Source organism: Lygodium microphyllum, chromosome 10 (genome assembly GCF_053477565.2).
Source record: "Lygodium microphyllum isolate KBCC chromosome 10, Lygodium_microphyllum_v1.1.10, whole genome shotgun sequence".
NCBI lineage: Eukaryota > Viridiplantae > Streptophyta > Polypodiopsida > Schizaeales > Lygodiaceae > Lygodium > Lygodium microphyllum.
The window spans coordinates 30631415-30651579 of NC_141144.1; the positions used below are offsets into that span (position 1 = coordinate 30631415).

The following is a 20165-nucleotide window of genomic DNA, read 5'->3' on the forward strand; positions in this document are numbered from 1 at the left end:
GTTGGGAACAATACATTTCTTGACTACAAAGATATCACTTATGAAATACCTTCATTATAACTTGTGTACCCTTGTTAGGTTTCAATGCTACTCTAATACTTAAGGGACATGATCAAAAACTTGAATGATACCAAGACTCTAGAGTCAAATTGATAACTCTTATCTTTTCTTCTCAATTACAATCATTGCTAGTTGTATGTAAGATGAAAAGTTGACTCCTAGTTTCTTCTAAACATAACTCTTTTGAGGGATTTAATACATGTATCTTTTTAAAATGTTGCTTGAACACTCTTTTAGCTTCTTAATATCCAAATCACATAATTGGTTATGGACCCATTTTGTTAATATTATTTCAGGTGCTAGCTTGGTGTTGTTTGATTAACAAATTTTAAGTTCTATGATCCTTCATAAGCAATATATATATTCTCTATATACATATTTTTTGTATGTAAAGTGGATATGTAGTATGTAAATCTTGACTCTCTTACATGATTCTTATTCTAAGTGAAAACGTAAACTATGCATGTAGACACAACATATTGTTAGATATGATCAATGCCCCACCCTCATTAGGTGCTACCAATGATCCATGGTGCTCAAAGTTGTAAGGCCCGCATTATGAGGAGAAGCCAAATGTGAGCCCAGACATTGGTTGAGTCCTGACTTGTATATCAGATGAGATCTATGTGACCGGATGGCAAAAAGGTGACTGTTGTGGGTCTAATCTTTAGGTTAGACGGAGTGGTTAAGCTGGTAGCAACTCGAGGCGCATTGCATCGAGTTGCGGTGTAAGGGAGTTAAAAGGGGCCCCAGGGGGGCCAGTGGCCCCCCTAGCAAGGGTCCGGGGGCAGCGCCCCTGGCCCAATGGTAAAGGGAATATTCCATGGAACATTCCTTGGCCGACTAGTGGAGGCTCATATGGTAGGTCGGCCGACCTAACGACCTTCACGGGCTATAAAATTTAAACCCCTTCGCAGCCATCTCTCACTCATCTTTTACCCAATGAGAGTTGTTGTTCCAGCTAGCCTTAAGCTCTTCACCTATCTTCTGTCTAGATCGCCATCTAAGGTTCACACAGTGGAAGCGCACGGGTGGATAGAGCCATCTTTGTATCAGTTGTTTGGAGTTAAAGAATTTACTGATTCTTCTCTTATCTGCTGTGTACTCTCTATCTCTTTCTCAGATTCTGTTCGCTGCGCCGTGTAATATTTTACATGGTATCAGAGCCCAGGGGGCTCTAGAGATCGGAGAGTGTGCAAGAGGCAAAGGCTTCAACAGCAAAGAGAAACTATGTCGACTTCCGGAAGCGGTTCTGGCGCATCAGGAAGTAGTGTAGGAGGTGGTGCTGCTGTACGGCTATTCAAACAGTGAGAATTCGTCCACCAACCTTCAGCGAAGGCAAGTTAGATGGTACAAACTACACCTTGTGGAAGTTCAAAATTACAACTATCCTTGATTCTTATGAGCTTCTGGAGACTGTGCTGGGGACTGACGCAGAACCACAGCCTACCCCCGACCCATCAAATCCTAGTGTGATGATTCCTCCGAATGCAGATCTTCTACGAGCTTGGAAACGAAGGAATGCAGATGCATTGTGTGCCTTAGTTACAAGCTATTCTGACAGTGTTCTGACTTTGATTTAGCATACAACCAAAGCCTCAGAGGCTTGGAATGTACTAAGGAGTCAGTATGAAACACGAAACCAAACAAGGATTCAAAACTTGGAGAATCAACTAGCAACGGAGAAGTTTGCTGAAGGAGAGACGGTTGAAGCATTCATCACTCGGATTAAGAATCTGCACGACCAGATGGCTGGCGCTGGGATACAAAAGACTAGCGAAGAGCTAGCTCAGAGGTGTCTTCGGATTTGTCCACAAAAGTTTGATGGACTAGTAACTGCCCTTAATACTCAGGTGAGACCTCAAGCTTTGACTTTTGAGGAGTTTTGTGCATTATTAATGGAGGAGGAGTTGAGGCTGAAAACCCGAGAAGGAAGCAATAATGGAGATGTTACATTCTCTGCCAATGCAAAAGGCAAAGGTGTTTCCTCCACCAAAAATGATGGTGACAAAAAGAAGAAGGGCGGCAAGAAGAAGTTTCAAGGAGAGTGCTTCTACTGCAAGAAGAAAGGACATGCAATTTCAGATTGTTGTGTCAAGAAGGCAGATGAAAAGAATGGTACCCTTAAAAGTAAAGGGAAAGAGACAGCCAATACGACTCAAGCAGAGTTGGAATTATTCATGGCGACCATTGAGGAAGTGTGCTCCTCGGCGCAAGAAGAATCTACCACTGACTCATGGGTGTTGGATAGTGGGGCCTCCCGTCACATGACCAACAAGAAAGGTCTATACAGTTCTATGCAGGCTCTACAAGAATCCATCACTGTGACGGTTGGAAATGATGCTAAATGCCCTGCTGTAGGCACAGGTACTATTTCTTTTGTTGCTGCAAATGGTGAAGTCAAAAAGCTTTCAAATGTGATGTATGTTCCCGAAATCAGGAGAAATCTCTTATCAATTGCTGCCATAACTGATCTTGGTCATGAAGTGAGGTTCAAGAAGACAGGTGCAGAAATTATTGATAGTGCTGGCACAATTATTGGCAAAGGAGAAAGAATGAACAACCTGTATGAGCTAAATGCTCTTATAGCCACCACTGGAGTGAGCACAAGTAAGCTTTGGCATGAAAGGTTTGGACACATCAGATTTGTAGTATTGAAGGAGATGCAAAAGCAAGGTATGGTTGCTCACCTACCTACAATAACTGAATTGAAGGAACCATGTGAAGCTTGTATGATGGGCAAGCAACAGAGAAAGGCATTTCCACAAGAAAGCAAGAATAGAGCACGGGCTCCTCTAGAGTTGGTACATGCTGACTTGTGTGGTAAGATGCCTACACAGGCCTTGGGGGGATCTTCTTATTTTATGTTGATTGTCGACGACTACAGTAGGAAGATGTGGGTGTACTTCCTTCATGATAAGGCTCAAGCTTTTGGTAAGTTTAAAGAATGACTAATACTTGTTGAGAATGAAACAGGGAAAAGTGTGAAGAAATTTAGAACAGATGGTGGTGGTGAGTTCAACTCAAAGGAGTTTGAAGGCTTTTGCGAGAGCTAAGGGATCAAGCGTCAATTGACGACACCTCACACACCTCAGTAAAACGGTGTTGTGGAATGCAGGAATCGCACCATTGTGGAGATGGCAAGATGCATGCTAAAGGGCAAGGGATTGCCTAACCATTTTTGGGCTGAAGCTGTTAATACTGCAGTCTACATTCTAAATCGGAGCTATACAAAGGCTCTCAAGGGAAAAACACCTCATGAGGCTTACACTGGTAAGAAACCATCTGTCTCACATTTCAGAATTTTTGGATGTGAATGTTATGCACATGTTCCAGATGAGAAGAGAAACAAGTTACAACCAAAAAACAGAAAATGTATCTTCTTGGGTTATAGTGATGAGCAGAAGGCTTACAAATTATATGACCAAGAGGCAAAGAAGATCATCGTGAGCCGTGATGTGGTGTTCAAGGAGGAGCCGCATACAGTGGAGGAGGAGAAGGCAAGTTCTTCCACTTTATCATCAAGCGAAGAAGTAGTCCACTATGAACTTGTCCTGAGAGCTATCCCTATCCTTAAGGAGGAGGAAGCATTATCTTCAGATGATGAGGAAAAAGTTCACCAACCTGACATCACCCCATCGGAAAAGCCATTGCCACGTTGGGTGAAGCAGCTCTATGACCACAATAATCCTATGCCTGCATCTGTTGAGGAGAAGGAAGATGGACCAAGGAGGTCTCAGAGAATAGAGGAGCAAAGGAGGGCTTCTGCTCACATAGTCAATATGGCCTTGATGGTTGAGATTATGAGAGAAGTAAAGGAGCCAACTGACTTAGAAGAAGCACTTGCAGATCCATCATGGAAGGCTGCTATGCAGGCGGAGTATGACAGCATAATGAAGAATGACACTTGGGAGCTAGTGGATCGACCAGCAAAGCGGAAGGTTATTGGCACCAAGTGGATCTGGAAGGTAAAGTACAAGGCTGATGGTACCTTAGAAAAGTACAAAGCTAGACTGGTTGCCCAAGGATTTTCACAAGTTGAAGGGTTTGATTTTCAAGAGTCATTTGTCCCAACTGCCAGAATTACCACTATTCGCACAGTACTTGCAGTGGCTGCCCACAAGAAGTGGCCAGTGTACCAAATGGATGTTAAGTCAGCGTTCTTAAATGGTGGCCTCAAGGAGGAGGTGTACGTGGCTCAACCACCAGGGTTTGAGGCCCCCCATTCTGAGAACAAAGTGTGTAAGCTGAAGAAGGCATTATATGGGCTGAAACAAGCCCCCAGAGCATGGTACCAGCAGATAGATAAGTTCTTTTTAAACCTAAACTTCAAAAGATGTGCCTCATATGCTAACTTGTATGTTTACAGGGATGGTAAAAAGTCTATAGTGATTTTTCTATATGTGGACGACCTTCTTATTACAAGTGACTATGAAGATATGATCAACCAAACTCGAAAGGCTTTGAGTTCTGAGTTTGAAATGACAGACTTGGGCTTGCTGCACTATTGTTTGGGGATTGAAGTTTGGCAAGAGCTAGGAAAGATCTTCATCTCTCAGAAGAAGTATGCATGGGAGATCTTGAAGGCATTTGGCATGACCGAGTGCAAGGAGATAGCTACACCTATGGAGGTGAATGCAAAGTTATCCGCTGAGGATACATCAGCACTAGCAGACATTGGGAGGTATAGGAGGTTGTCGGCAGTCTGATCTACTTGTGTAACACCAGACCAGATATCAGTTTTGATGTTGGTGTTTTGAGCAGGTTCTCAAACAAACCTCATGAGAGTCATTGGAAGGCTGGGATGCGAGTGCTCAGATACTTGAAGAAAACTCTTGACTATGGTATCACATACAGTTTCGGAACTTCTCTTGTGGGGAACTGTGACTCAGATTGGGCAGGAGACATTGATTCCATGAAGTCATTTTCTGGTTATTGTTTCTCTTTGGGTTCAGGAATTTTCTCTTGGATTAGTAAGAAGCAACCAACAGTGGCATTGTCTTCTACCGAAGCAGAGTACAAGGCAGCTTGTTTTGCTGCATGTGAAGCCGTATGGTTGAGAAGGATTCTATGGCATATGGGAGTGCAGGATGAAGAACCGACTGTGCTAAGATGTGACAATCAGAGTTGCATCGCCATTGCCAAAAATCCAGTGTTTCATGCACGCACCAAACATATAGAGATCTAGTATCACTATGTGAGTGATTTGATGGAGGATGGGATAGTAGAATTGGTCTATTGTCCAACAGAGGAGAATGGAGCAGATATCTTCACCAAAGCACTTATGAAGGATCTGCTTCAAGTTTATCTTCAGAGACTCGGCATTGGGCCGCGGAGATAGTTCACCTATGGGTGGACATTGAGGGGGGGTGTTAGATATGATCAATGCCCCACCCTCATTAGGTGCTACCAATGATCCATGGTGCTCAAAGTTGTAAGGCCCCCATTATGAGGAGAAGCCAAATGTGAGCCCGGACATTGGTTGAGTCCTGACTTGTATATCAGATGAGGTCTATGTGACCGGATGGCAAAAAGGTGACTGTTGTGGGTCTAATCTTTAGGTTAGACGGAGTGGTTAAGCTGATAGCAACTCGAGGCGCATTGCATCGAGTTGCGGTGTAAGGGAGTTAAAAGGGGCCCCTATTGTGGGGTCCGGGGGCCGCGGAAGCGGCCCCTGCTAGGGTTCCCAGGGGGGCCAGCGGCCCCCCTGGCGGGGGTCCGGGCGCAGTGCCCCCGGCCCAATGGTAAAGGGAATATTCCTTGGAACTTTCCCTGGCCGACTAATGGAGGCTCATATGGTAAGTCGCGGTCAACAGGCCGACCTAACGACCTTTGCGGGCTATAAAAGCTAAATCCCTTCACAGCCATCTCTCACTCATCTTTCACCCAGTCAGAGTTGTTGTTCCAGCTAGCCTTAAGCTCTTCACCTATCTTCTGTCTAGATCGCCATCTAAGCTTCACACAGTGGAAGCGCACGGGTGGACAGAGCCATCTTTGTATCAATTGTTTGGAGTTAAAGAATTTACAGATTCTTCTCTTATCTGTTGTGTACTCTCTATCTCTTTCTCAGATTTTGTTCGCTGCGTCGTGTAATATTTTACAATGTGCACACACACACACACTCTCTCTCTATACATACATACATACATACATACATACATACATACATACATACATACATACATACATATGTGTGTGTGTGTGTGTCCCCCTTTCCTCTGCATGTGATGATTTTTTTCCCAAATACTCACATACAGGGAAACAATTAATTGTACACACACATATGGAGAAGGGGGATCACACACACACACACACACAGACACACATACACACACACATGCATGTGAGAAGAAAAAGCTTCTATGACTTCAAAGTTATTATCATAGTTGTCTACTTTTTTCAAGGTTCAATTTCTGTAAGTGTTGCCTATAAGAGAACACTATTGTAATGGTTGACATACACTGAATTCTCTTACTGGCTAATTGAGGTTTTGGATTAATTAATTCTTCTCATTTTTTAGTGATTTTTTTAACTTTTCCAATCTCTTTTCAATGATGGTTTGAAAGGCTTTTCTCTAAAACCACAACACTATCTTTAAAACAACCCTTCAATAAGGCAACTTCAAGGCACCCGTTTGCACCCTTGCTTTGATCCTCTTCTTATTATGAGTGTTCTAAACTTAAGCGAGAGGTCTAACACTACTGTATGGTGGGCACCAAAGGGATCCCTCATGTGTCACTCTCATAAAGTCAAAAAACCTTTTGCTTTGAGTGGAGAACAACTACATATAGGAAACATAACTTATGAAAGATTTGGTTATAGGTTTTGGCTTTTAGTAGTTTCAAGGATTTCATACAAATCACTCTTGATGTATCTAAGTATGGGCATTTTCCCTTTTATGTGTTGTTCACGACTAGGTGACATTGATTTCGGTCCAATTCAATATCGAAAAGGTTTGAAGGAGTCCCAAAGATGTAATCATAGAATTTTAATTTGATCTATGAATTCAACAGCCCAAAGCGCTTTCAATACAAAAAATTGTACATTAGGTGCACAGATATTTTGAAAATACTTTGTCGGGGAACAAGCCCTCACTACACATAGCAAGAGCCATGAATTGCCTTGCTTGTACACTCCAAGTAGCTCACCTTTATTGCTCAAGGAAAAAAAAAAACATTTTGGCTCACCTAGTTGGGAACGGTACATTTCTTCCTGATCACTCCCTTTTCTCCAGTAAGCACTCCAATGTTACTCATCTTGATCATTGAAACTTTGAATTGCTCGAAGAACTTGTCTTGATCTCTTGCATAGTCCTCCACCAGTTGCATGGTGCCAGTAGCATTCAAGAGTGCTGCGTCTGTGTGAAATACGGCAGCCTTCGCTAGCACATTTTTGAAGTAGGCATTATCAAAGAGGTCCTGGGTGATGAAGTCGAGATGTGTTGTGAGACGAGCCTTGATGGGATTAGTGGTGGGGAGGCATCCAAGGCTTTCTTGGGGTTGAGGTCTGTGGAGACGGTAGGGGTGAGCTGCGGGGTAATGAACCTGCAATGGGCCTGACCTATGGTGTGGCCTCCTACATTCGCCATAAGAAAGTCAAAGGTGAGCCATCTAGAGAAGTAGAGTTGGACGGTTAGTATTTCAAGATGAACAACCAATCTCAATTAGCATCATCTCAAAAGTCATGGTGATATGGTAGCCCATTGACAATTTGTAATAGTGTATTTGACTTGTGATAGTCCATTTTTGTAGTTGAAAGGAAAGGGGGGGGGGGGGAGATGTTTGGCTGCACATTGAGTGAAAGTGAGAAGGGTCTTCCGGCATGGCATGCCTTAAAGTGATTGGCATTCCACATCATAAAATCCGAACCGAGGAGATCTCATTGCATTGCTTCACTCACACGTGTGTATGGGTAGTTACCTGAGAGTGAAACCAAGTCCTTCACATCCAAGCCATGATTTTGAAAGTTCTGCTTCAAGGCAATAATGTTTAGCGTTGGAGGAGGAATACTAGCCACCACTATCTGATTTGATGCTGCGGATAGGCTGTCTCATCGACCTAGCTCGAGTGGAATTTCAGGTCCTCCAACCTAGCTCCACACAAGGCAAAGAAGACCATACAAAGGTCGGTGAGGTTTTTGTGCAACAAGGAAAATTGAGGTGCAATCAACAATAAAATAGTACATTGTATTGCTGGGGATTTGTAAAGTTTTTGGCATGTGGAAATTTTCCTTGTAAGATGTATGCCCAGTGACAGGCGTAAAAAGGAAAGAATCTAAAGAAAAAAGTCTTACTTTTCTTTTCCCCCTTTTTTCGGGGCCGGGGGGAGGAGAGAGAGCGAGAGAGCGCGGGAGCGCACAGTAGAGTGGCATATATATACTCACGAGGTGGACGGCGATGGTAGCGGCAAGGGAGAGGGTGTCGGCGCAGGAGACGATGCCGGGGCAATTTTCTTCCACGGCCTCCTTGATGCCATCGATGGCCCTCAGCGATGACAGCCGCAGCGACGCGTTGTTGGGTGTGGCGATGAGCTCCGTCACTGGCGCCTCCAGCAGCACCGACGCGTCGCAGCCCTGCAGTCATTTACGCCCAACACAATCATTGTCATCCATGCATCCATTCGATCATGAGCGGGACCATGCGATAGTCCCAGCTGCACACGGCCTTGTCTTTCCCATAAACGGGTTTCTATTAAAAGTACTTGGTTGTCAATCTATGATTGCACAAAGCAATCGTGGAACATGACGCGCAAAATCCCTGCAGCTTGGCTTGGGTTTTGCATCACGATCTCCTTCACCTTCTCCGCCAGCAGCTCTCGCACATTTGGGCACTTCTCCTTGTAGTAGTCGTAGGACAGCAGGCCAGTGCCAATCATGCCATTTTCATTATTATTCTTAGGCAGCGTGCTATGAAAGGATGCGCATAATGCACCCAAAGGCCCTGGCATATTCAGCGTCGAGCCGATGAGTACTGATGCAAGGGCAAAACCGACGAAGCTAGACGAGAATGGAAATGAGCCCATCTTATCAAGAGCCGCCGTCTTCCCCCGCCCCCGCCCCCGTGTGTGGGTGAAGAGCAAGAACAGAAATTAGAAGCAACTCCAATGCGTTGCTGGATTGAGCGCTGGCTAGCGATGATGATCCGGCCACTGAATGCGTTGTGGATTGGGCTCCACGTTGTTCAACCGAGCACCCTGGAAAATGCCAGAACATGTACAGGATTTTCGTCAGCAAGGATTGCCATCTCACTCCTACATACAAACCGCGCATTATTGCAAGCTAATCGTTGCAAACCCACCTCGCAAAAAGGGATCACTTTCCTCCGTGTTGGGGGTAAAGGCGCCTCCGCCGTGCCGCCCCGTGTATTACTACACTGACAGTACCCGCCACTGCACACTGCAGGTGGCGGGCGCCCGTCACGTCACTTTATTCTTTATTCTTTTAGTGACAGTTTGAATAAAGGAAGGCCCGGTCACACATTGTGACTGTTGGAGTTCCCATTTCTTGTCTCTCTCTTTCTTGCTCTTGCTCTCCCGCCATAGCTCGCGTGCAAGCTTCGATCCTTCTCACCTTTCAACTGGTATCAGAGCTTGGCATTCTCTTGCTCGAGCTCGACTCGGTGCTTCCCGACCTTCGCATCGACTCGCTTCACGCATTGGGTCTCCATCCCGGCAGCCATAGCCGACCTCTTGAGCTCCCGACTCTCCCCGGCTTCCCGAGCTCCATCCTGGCCTTCTTGAGCTTCATCAGGCCCTTGCCCTTGAGGTATTGCTTCAGCATTTGCAGGCATTTGAGTGTATTCTCAGATTGAAACAGGGCAGGAACAAAGGGCAGCCACTCTTCTTGAGCTCCATAGCTCATATCTTCCCTCCCCTTTGCATTGGGCCTTCATGGCTTGGTATGTGCCTACCTTGGGCCATCATTGAACCCCCCATTACCCCCTTTTCAGCCCATGTGGAGCAGCAGCAAGTTCAGCACCAACAGGGCAGATTGCATCATTTTTTTCCAGGCTGTGAGCACTCATCTACTTCAGCTCCACACTTGGCCATTGCTTCTTGCTCTCTACCTTGATCAAGAGGGCTATAGACTTCATGTTTGATGTCATTCAAGCTTTGGGCATTGGTCTTGATCATTCGGGGCTGATTTCTTCAGATTTGGGACTGTCATAAACTGTCATAACAGGCTGAAAACAGGGCAGCACCATTGGCATTAGCATTTGTTGCTTATACTCCATTCCGGTTGTGATATTTGATGCCCGTATGCGGTCTACATGATGCCTAGTGCCTTGGGAATGTATGCACATGATTATGCCATGATTTTGGCTTGAAATATTGGCTGATTTGGGACTGTTATTTACTGTTATACAGTGCTGGAAACAGGGCATCCACACTTGGCATTGGCATTTAATGCTTATACTCTACTCCGGTTACCTTGTTTGATGCCCGTATGCGGTCTACTTCCTACCCGGATGTATTGGGGATGTATGCATTTGGTTTGACCATGATTTTGGCTTGAATTTGGGGCTGAAATCTACTGTTTAGAACAGTAAATACATGCTGGAATAACAGTGGGCTGAAGGTACTTTACATGCTTTGGCACTTACCTACCGATACCGGATGTATGCTTTGAGCTTTGGCATGATATCTCTGACATTTGGGGACGACTTGGAGCATATATATGAGATTATGGGATGCTTTTGAGCTTCGCATTAGCTCCGTCTTCACTGGCATTTGGACCGACTTGGCATGCTCGTGGACCGCCTATGCCTCATGTCTCTGCTTGACAGTTAGGCTTTTGCATTACATGCTTTGGTTCGTGACATATGCTATTTGGTTCGTGTATGCCATACCGACATTTGGAGCTTGGATTTGGATGTATTTGAGCATTCCTGGCTTACTTGATCACTCATCTTGGTTGCTATTTGGATGTCATTGAGTTGACCGAGAGCTTATTTGGGCTTATGTATTGCTTCATGGTTAATACGACCGGTGCTTCATGTATGTCATGCTCTCTTGGATGCGCTTGATGCATTGACAGGGTCACTTATCACTGGTGCTTTCTCTTGGGTTGTTTGAGCTTCTGAGCTCGCTTTGTACGCCTTTTGTGCCAGTGGGAGCATTTTACATGCTTTCTTGACCTTTGACAGTTGCATGCTATTGGAGCACTTACATGTATTTGGAGCAGTTTATGTCTTGAGCAGCTACATACACATTGAGACTTTGGGATCATACTCCGATCTTTATGGATATGCATTGATGTACTCTTGGTTCACAGGATGCTTATGAGCTGAGTCTCATATTTGGATCTTTCTCTTTGAGCAGATACCTATTTGTGTCAGGTTTTGGCAGTTACAGGAACACTTTGCCTAGAGTGTCTGGGGGTGTGCCTTTCACTGGCAGATGTTATTTTGACATGCTTGGTGTTGAGCTCATGTTCTTTTCACTGTCATTGGCCTTGCTTATGTCCGTTTCATGCCGGCTTTGGACCTAGCATTGTTTGCTTGACATTGGATCCTATTTTGGGACAGTTTGCTCTCTAGACTGCATACCTGCAATTTATTACAGCAAGCAGTTATTGGTGGACTGAGGTGTACTTTTCATGCTGAAATATCCTGATTTGGTGTACCGCACCTAGTACTAAGTGGGCAGCAACTTTTGGCACACTTTGCTCACCCTTTGGACCCCGTTTTGGTCATTTTTGGGCAGTTTCTGCAGTAAAACAGCAAGCAGTTTTGGACTGTTTGGGCATTTCGAGCCTGCATAATGGCGTCATCTTCGCATGATAGTGCCATCTTTAACATTACAAAGTTGGATGGTACCAACTACTCTTACTGGAAGAGTCAAATATGGCAGGTTTTGATGCAGAAATCTCAGATTAAGCCACTTCGGTTGAGTGGGGAGCAGCCTGAAACTGTGGACATTGACGACTGGCTTGAACTTGATGAGCTATGCAAGTCCACGATTGTATTGTCTCTCACTGAACAGGTACATTATAATGTATTTGAGGAAGCACAGAGTGCATGGGATCTATGGAATAAGATCAAGAATCTTTATGATAAGAAAAGTCCGGCGAGTCAGATGTACTGGTTGAAGCAGCTTATGGATCTGCGCATGAAGGATAATGCGACTATGTCTGCTCACTTGAGCCAGTTCCATGCTATACTGAAGAACCTGACTTCGCAGGATATCACCTTTGGAGAGGAAGTAACTCCTCTTTTCTTGCTTGGAACTCTGAATGAGTCATGGGATGTATTCCGCACTGCTCTTTGTGCCTCTAGTGCTACTCTAAAATTGGCAGATGTTGAGAGTGCTCTTCTTCAGGAAGAGGTGAATCGCAAAAACTTGGATGCCTCTCGTGGTAGTCATGCTTTGACAGTTAGAGGCAGGAATGACAGGTATGACCGTGGTAATGGCCGAGGCCGTGACTCGCAGAAGGGTCGGTCTAAATCTCGTGGTGGCAAGTCGCGTAGTAAGTCGCGTGGACACAATGCAAATGTCACTTGTCATCATTGTGGGAAAAAGGGCCATATTAGACCACAGTGTCATGAGTTGCGCAATGAGAAGCGCAAGGATAAGGGGAAAGATAAAGTGCAGGAGAAGTCCTCTGATCGCAGCATAGTACCTGCGAAGTCCAACGTCAAGATTGAGGAAATTAATGTCACGCAGACTGAAGAGTCCGATGGTGGTGATGAGTTTATACTTGCAGCTAGTTCTTCTGATGCTTCACACTTGACTGAGACACCTAGTATGTATGCACAGTGCTGGTTATTGGATTCAGGTGCGTCCTTCCATGTGACGCCTTACCGTGAGTGGTTTCACTCTTACCGTACTGTATCTGGATCAGTCAAACTTGGAGATGACAGGTCTCTTGATATTGTGGGCTGTGGAGATATTCAGTTGCAATTTTCCACTGGCAGTTCCTTTTTGCTCAAGGATGTACGTCATGTACCTGCGCTTATGCGTAGTCTTATGTCTGCAGGACAGTTGGATGATGCAGGATTTCATGTCTGTTTTGGGGATTCTACCTGGAAGATTACCAAAGGCAGACTTGTGCTTGCTAGAGGCGCCAAGGCTGGCAGCCTCTATCCTCTTGTTGTATCTGGGTCTTCTGTAGACCATGTTTTGGCAGTGGGCTCTATCCCACATGTATCACTTTGGCATGCCCGTTTGGGGCATATGTCTTTGAAAGGAATGAAAATGTTATCTGGTTTGCAGTATCTTCCGCCTTTGGATTATGCATGTTTTGACTCATGTGATCATTGTCTTTATGGTAAGCAGAATAGGTCTACGCATAAGAAATCGGGTAGGCCACGCATGAGTGAGCCCTTGGCATTGGTGCATTCCGATGTTTGTGGGCCTATGCCTTGCATGTCTATGGGTGGCGCGAAGTACTTCGTTACCTTCATTGATGATTTTTCTAGGAAAGTGTGGGCTTATCCCATAAAGCAGAAGTCCGATGTCTTGGCAGTTTTTCAGAGATGGCTTGCTCTTGTTGAGAACCAGACTGGGTATAGGCTGAAATGCCTTAGGACAGATAATGGGGGAGAATATGTCTCGCATGCTTTTGAGCAGTTTTGTGATGACAGGGGTATTAAGCGTCAGTTGACCGCCCCTTACAACCCACCCCAGAATGGTTTGGCTGAGCGCATGAACAGGACTATTCAGGAGCGTGTGCGCTCTATGCTTAGCCATGCAGGCCTACCCCCGAGTTTTTGGGCTGAGGCAGTTAGTACGTCAGTGCATGTCATAAACCGATCGCCTTCCAGTGGATTGGATTTCCAGGTTGCAGAGGAAGTTTGGGCTGGTAAGCCACCCTCTTATGCGCATCTCCGTGTCTTTGGATGTGAGGCATTTTGCCATATGCCCAAGGACAAGAGGAGTAAATTGGATCCAAAGAGCATTAAATGCATATTCCTTGGCTATGGTGAGTCAGGAGAGATGGGCTATCGCCTATGGGATCCGCAGGCGCGGAAAATAGTACGCAGCCATGATGTCGTCTTCCATCAAGACAAGATGCACAGGCAGCCTGAGAAGGTGGTTGAGATCCGCAGAGTGATCTTTCAGGAGGAGCCTAAAGCTCCAGCACAGCCAGTAGTACAGCCTGCAGCAGTTCCTCCACAGGGCCAGGATGTTGGACAGGTAGTTAGACAGGCAGCAGAGCCTGCGGTGAGACGGTCTGCTAGAGATAGACGTCCACCTGACAGATTTCAGCCCTCTATGCATTATGTTTTGGTTACAGATGCAGGAGAGCCTTTCACTTATGATGAGGCTATGCGCAGGGGTGACAGTCACTCCTGGGAGAGGGCTATGCAGTCTGAGATAGACTCCCTGCATAAGAATGAGACTTGGGATTTGGTTGCCTTGCCTAAGGGCAAGAAGGCTTTGCCATGCAAGTGGGTGTACAAGCTGAAAAGTACCCCTGGACACCCCAAGCCGGCATACAAGGCTAGATTGGTAGCAAAGGGTTTTAAGCAGGAACATGGTGTGGACTTTGATGAGGTCTTCTCTCCTGTGGTTAAGATGACCACCCTGCGCTTAGTCTTGGCTTTGGTTGCACAGCTTGACTTAGATCTATATCAGATGGATGTCAAGACGGCTTTTCTACATGGGGACTTGCATGATGAGATCTATATGGATCAGCCTAAGGGCTTTGCAGAACCTGGCAGGGAGCACCTAGTGTGCAAGTTGAAGAAGAGCTTGTATGGCTTGAAGCAGGCACCTAGGGAATGGTACCATAAGTTTGATGCCTTTATGCAGTCACAGGGCTACAGTAGGAGTGCTATGGATCCGTGTCTTTACACGAAGAAAGCCCGTGATGGCAGTTTGCTTATCTTGGTACTCTATGTTGATGATATGCTGATAGTAGGGAAAGCTCATGATGAGCTATATGCTCTTAAATCTCAGCTAAAGAAGAGATTTGAGATGAAGGATTTGGGACAGGCCTCACATATACTTGGGATGCGCATTAAGCGCGATAGGCATCAGGGACTTTTGTATCTCTCACAGCGGGAGTACATTCATAAAGTCCTTGAGCGCTTCCGCATGCAGGACGTAAAGCCTATTGGTTGTCCATTACCTTCTTATGTGAAGGTATCACAGGCTGATTGTCCGCAGACAGATGAGCAGAGGGCCGAGATGGCCAAGATCCCTTATGCATCAGCCGTGGGCAGTTTGATGTATGCCATGATAGCCACTCGTCCAGATATTACACATGCAATTGGTGTTGTGGCACGCTATATGGCTACACCTAGCAGCAGACATTGGGATGCCGTGAAGGGTATCATGAGGTACCTGAAGGGCACAGCAGATATGTGTATTTGCTATGGCAGCCAAGATACAGGGGTCGTGGGGTACACTGACTCCGATTATGCAGGACATGCAGATAGTAGGAAGTCCACTTCTAGCTATGTATTCACCTATGCTGGAGGGGCTATCTCTTGGATGTCCAGGGTTCAGAAGTGTACGGCTTTGTCTACCACTGAGGCCGAGTATGTTGCAGCCACTGAGGCTTGCAAGGAGGCCATATGGTTAGGCCATCTAGTTGCTGACCTTGGGATTGATGCTACACCTACACTGCATTCGGATTCTATGAGTGCCATTCAGTTGGCTAAGAATCCGGTCTTCCATGCGAAGACGAAACACATTGAGATGAGGTATCACTTCATACGTGGTGTCGTGGAGGACAGGTCTGTTGACCTTGTCAAGATCTCCACTGACGAGAATCCTGCAGATTTGCTCACGAAGAGCCTCACTACTGAGCGCTTTGCCTTCCTCAGGAGGTTGATGGGTGTTGGATGAGATGTCACCTTTCCTCACCTATGTACATTTGTACTGTCTTTTCTTTTTCTTTTCTCTCTCACTAGGGCAGATTCGCCTTTAAGTGGGAGGTTGTTGGGGGTAAAGGCGCCTCCGCCGTGCCGCCCCGTGTATTACTACATTGACAGTACCCGCCACTGCACACTGCAGGTGGCGGGCGCCCGTCACGTCACTTTATTCTTTATTCTTTTAGTGACAGTTTGAATAAAGGAAGGCCCGGTCACACATTGTGACTGTTGGAGTTCCCATTTCTTGTCTCTCTCTTTCTTGCTCTTGCTCTCCCGCCATAGCTCGCGCGCAAGCTTCGATCCTTCTCACCTTTCACTCCGACTCTACTTTTGAGCTAGGTAGGACTCACGAGTTGCGGATGCACATCAAAAGTTTACGGAATCCACCGTGGCACGGAATCCATCGTGAAATATGCCTCCTGGCATCACAGGAGGCATATTTCACGATGGATTCCGTGAGGTTTTACGGTGGATTCCGTAAACTTTGATGACTGGGGCTCATACACAAAGTGGATTCTTTGTGCGAGAAGTTGATGGGGACGCCTGTCCTTTTCGGGCATTTCCTTAATTTAGTGTGTACATGGGTGATTCCATAGCGGGTGATTCCGCAAAATGCATACTAAATTAATAAACGTTTATGAGTTTTGAGTGCGCACTCGTAATAAATTAAGGTTAGGATTTATTTCTAACCAGTTGATTTATTTATGTAGCTGAAGACTGCTAGGTATTCACTTTTGTTGGTTTAATTATATTATTTTACTAACGATTGTGAATGCTTCAGTTGATGTGTAGAGATAGCAGCAGTGGCGGAGGAAAGCATTGGAGGATAGCGAGTATTCGATCTATGGATTATATTTTGATAGGCGCCACGCCTATATTTTGTCATGCCTATTTATTGAGGCATCGATTATTTATTATTATTTTGTATGCGCATGGGCGCAAGGTTATGTTATTTCTATTTGGACATTGTATTGGGCGTGCCAGACTCTCTGGGCACCGTCCATTAGCTTTATTCCTATTTTTGTGTTAAAGCAAACTCAAAAGCTAAAAGCTTGTTATATTTTTGTAAATTGGGCTATTATTGAGCATGAAGATGAAATATACATAAAATACATGCTTTGTGGAGCGCTCACACAAGGCATGGGGGGAGATTGCACCCAATTGGTCCCTTGCTCTTGTCGTTCATGCTTTTTACCTTGTAACTTGTGCAAAAAGTAGAGTTCATTGTTCTTGGGGACCTTCCGGCATTCACTACGCGAGCATACAGCGTCCGATCTGCGCATCAAAAAAAGATTCAAGCACCTAGCATAAATTTAAAATGTCTAAAGTTTAGCCAATTAAACATCTAAGGAAAGGAAGTTCAGATTTGTGTTTGCAAATGAATTTGTGAATGCACTTAACATTTGCATATTACAATGTTATCTTCAACCACCAAGGATTAAATGAGCTTAAATATAGCTTTCCTTTCAAGGCTATAAAAATCTTGAAATCTTCAGGATGAAGGAATGTTATGCCATTTTTTAGAAGACATGAATAAAAAAATATGTGTTTTTAAATATTATATTGAATTTGATCATGTTTTAAGTGAATCTTTCTGTTTTAGATTCTACATGTTTCTCCAAATGTCTCTTCTTGGCCATCTTGCTTATATGGTTGCTTTTCTTTATTACAGAGAGTTTTGATTTATGAAGATGGCACTTAACATTGCCAAAGCACTTTGCATTTGCTCAATAGAGGCCATATTGTCTAATACTACAAAGTAGCAAAAATGAGTCATCAATAGTAATGAATGAAGAAACATCTTTGTCACCTCTAGAACCCCATACACACCTCATGTCTATGCTCATAAAGAAAGTGCTTGAGGAGATGGTTGATGAGGTAGCACAATAAACTGAGCCCCAGCAATGAAGTGTTTAGTCAACTGGAGGTAAAGTTGACATCACTCACATGAGCAAGAATTTACACCGATATTGGAAAACAAATGAATGAGCACAAAAAGCTCTTAGAAAAGCCACTGACTTGAGCAGTAAAAAATTTTCTCTCACTACATGACCATTACCAAGGAAATCATGAAAGGTATACCAAAAGTCATTGCTAGATAGTTGCATCTAATTCCGTCTTTCTACATCACCCTATGTGAAACAAACAAGGGAAAACTGGAAGCATTAGAATAGAAAGGGAAAGGGCAAGGTGCCTTTGAGCACAAATGGCATGCTAACTACAATTTGGTAGCTAGAATTGGCCATCGACTAATGATAGAAGGTGAGTAAATAAAATATCTTTGGACATCCCTACATGATCTCACATATTTTGCTCCTACATCCCTACAAGTGTTATCAATCATCCATGAGGTAGAACTTTCAACCACTATCCAAAACACCCCTTGTATAATAAACTTCTTGTAGAAGAAAACCTACACATGGCTAGCAAGCTAGGAGTAGAAAGTAATGTGCTTGATGTTAGTGCATATGTATTTTTCTTCACCCAAGACTCAATAATTCTAGATGGATATGCTTCAATTTAGTATAATCCAAACTTCTTCAAGTGGTTTAATCCACATTTGTGTGACACAAAGCCTAGTCTAGCTCTTGACTTTCCCTAGTGTCATCCACTCCTTTGTCGAAGAATGAATGGAAAAGTGACTTGCCCATAACCCTGCCCCACACAGAAATAATCATCTCACAAATCTAGGCCAAGGATCCATATATCCTAAGGGAACAATTAACAAAGGCTCTAAAGGGCACACATCATTGCCCTTAAAGAGACATCCGTAGGAAACTCGAAAGACACAAGAGTCCCTTAACACTAGGAATCTTTTTGAACAGAATGAGGATATGAGACTATAGCTTCCCTGAACTGCTTCAACTTCCAAACCCACTAACTTAGTCATTTTACTACTTCCCATCAACCAATGGATCCATAATAGTCACACTTTCCAGTTTTGACTAAACTTGCTAACTCCACCAAGAAAAATACTTCCAATGCCTTGGAAAAGAGTGATACTAGCATGAAACCAACAAGCCCAAGTGAGTTGGCAGTTACCAAGTCACCAACTTGACCAAAACCTCTAGCTCAATTGAAATCTCCCTTGGGGCTACAAATATTAAAGGACATTGTATCAAAAATTTCCCAAAATGTTAATCAACCATTTCCTATCTACTTTCAAGAATTGAGTGATAAAATCATGTTCCTTGCTTGTGTTTATGCCAAGTCTGACGTTGGAATTCTCCATGAGGATTTTGAGGATTGCTTAACATGGACACTATCTTGGGAAGAGTAAGAACATCTCAACAAGTAATATAGTAATCAATTAGATAACCTTCTATAACTCATTCCAAAGGAGGAAGATTACGAATGCCATTTTTTCTCCACAATCTACAATATATCATGCTCTTCAGCATTCAAAGACTTACTAGCACTAGAAGCAAAGGCAAAGAATGGCAACTCATTTGAGCACGTATGGTACACCATGAGAACTTCAACAACTACACTCAGAAGTTAGCTCATCAACATTTTAGAGAAATGACAAGCCAAATGGAAATCCCAAATTGACCGAACGTACGTAGCTCTGACTTCTCTTTGATTACTTGCCATTCTACAAGGAGTCATGCTAAATGCACCTCTCTTAGACCTCCCCTTACACTCGACAAAATCCTCATAGAAAAAGAGCTCCATGTTACGAGTCAATTAAATCAAGGAGATTTGCTACTTGACATTGTTGTATATCTAACCCTAATGGAAAATTTACTCTAACTTCTTGACAAATATATCCAATGTGATCTTGATTTTTATCAATGGCTCACATCTTGGAAGAGTAACCTTGTACCATAAAGACTTGTACATTACAATTTTGTACACAACAAAATTTATAAAATCAAAAGAAAAAACCAAAACATTAAAAAATCTACGTACACCACACTATTAGTATCCCTGCAACTCTTGAAAGCATTACAACATTTTCCATGCAAGGAGGGAGGGAGCAGAAACAACCAACAATTAGCAACACAAATAAGTTGAACTCGACTGCATATGCTATGCTTAAAGCAGCAATGACGAAGGAGCAAAAATTCAACAAGCTATGGAAGACCTAAATGATACAAGCAAGATTGAAGCCATGGACGTGTAGGATTCTCAAAAAACTCCAAGGGAATGCAAGAAGAAAGCCAACACTAAGGAACCAATTTTGTTGAATAAATCACATGCTATCATTCCAGCATGAAGAGCAATGACTACCCAAGAATTTCCACCATCTCTCAAACTTCCAACTCTTCATCGAGAGGTTCTT

General features: G+C 44.1%; 2 pseudogenes; one reads left to right on the forward strand and one right to left on the reverse strand.

The window, feature by feature from the left end:
- LOC148029847 (polyubiquitin-like) overlaps positions 1-20165 on the forward strand; it is a 258440-nt pseudogene that overhangs the window by 85771 nt on the left and 152504 nt on the right.
- LOC148029848 (peroxidase P7-like) lies at positions 7062-9107 on the reverse strand (annotated as a pseudogene).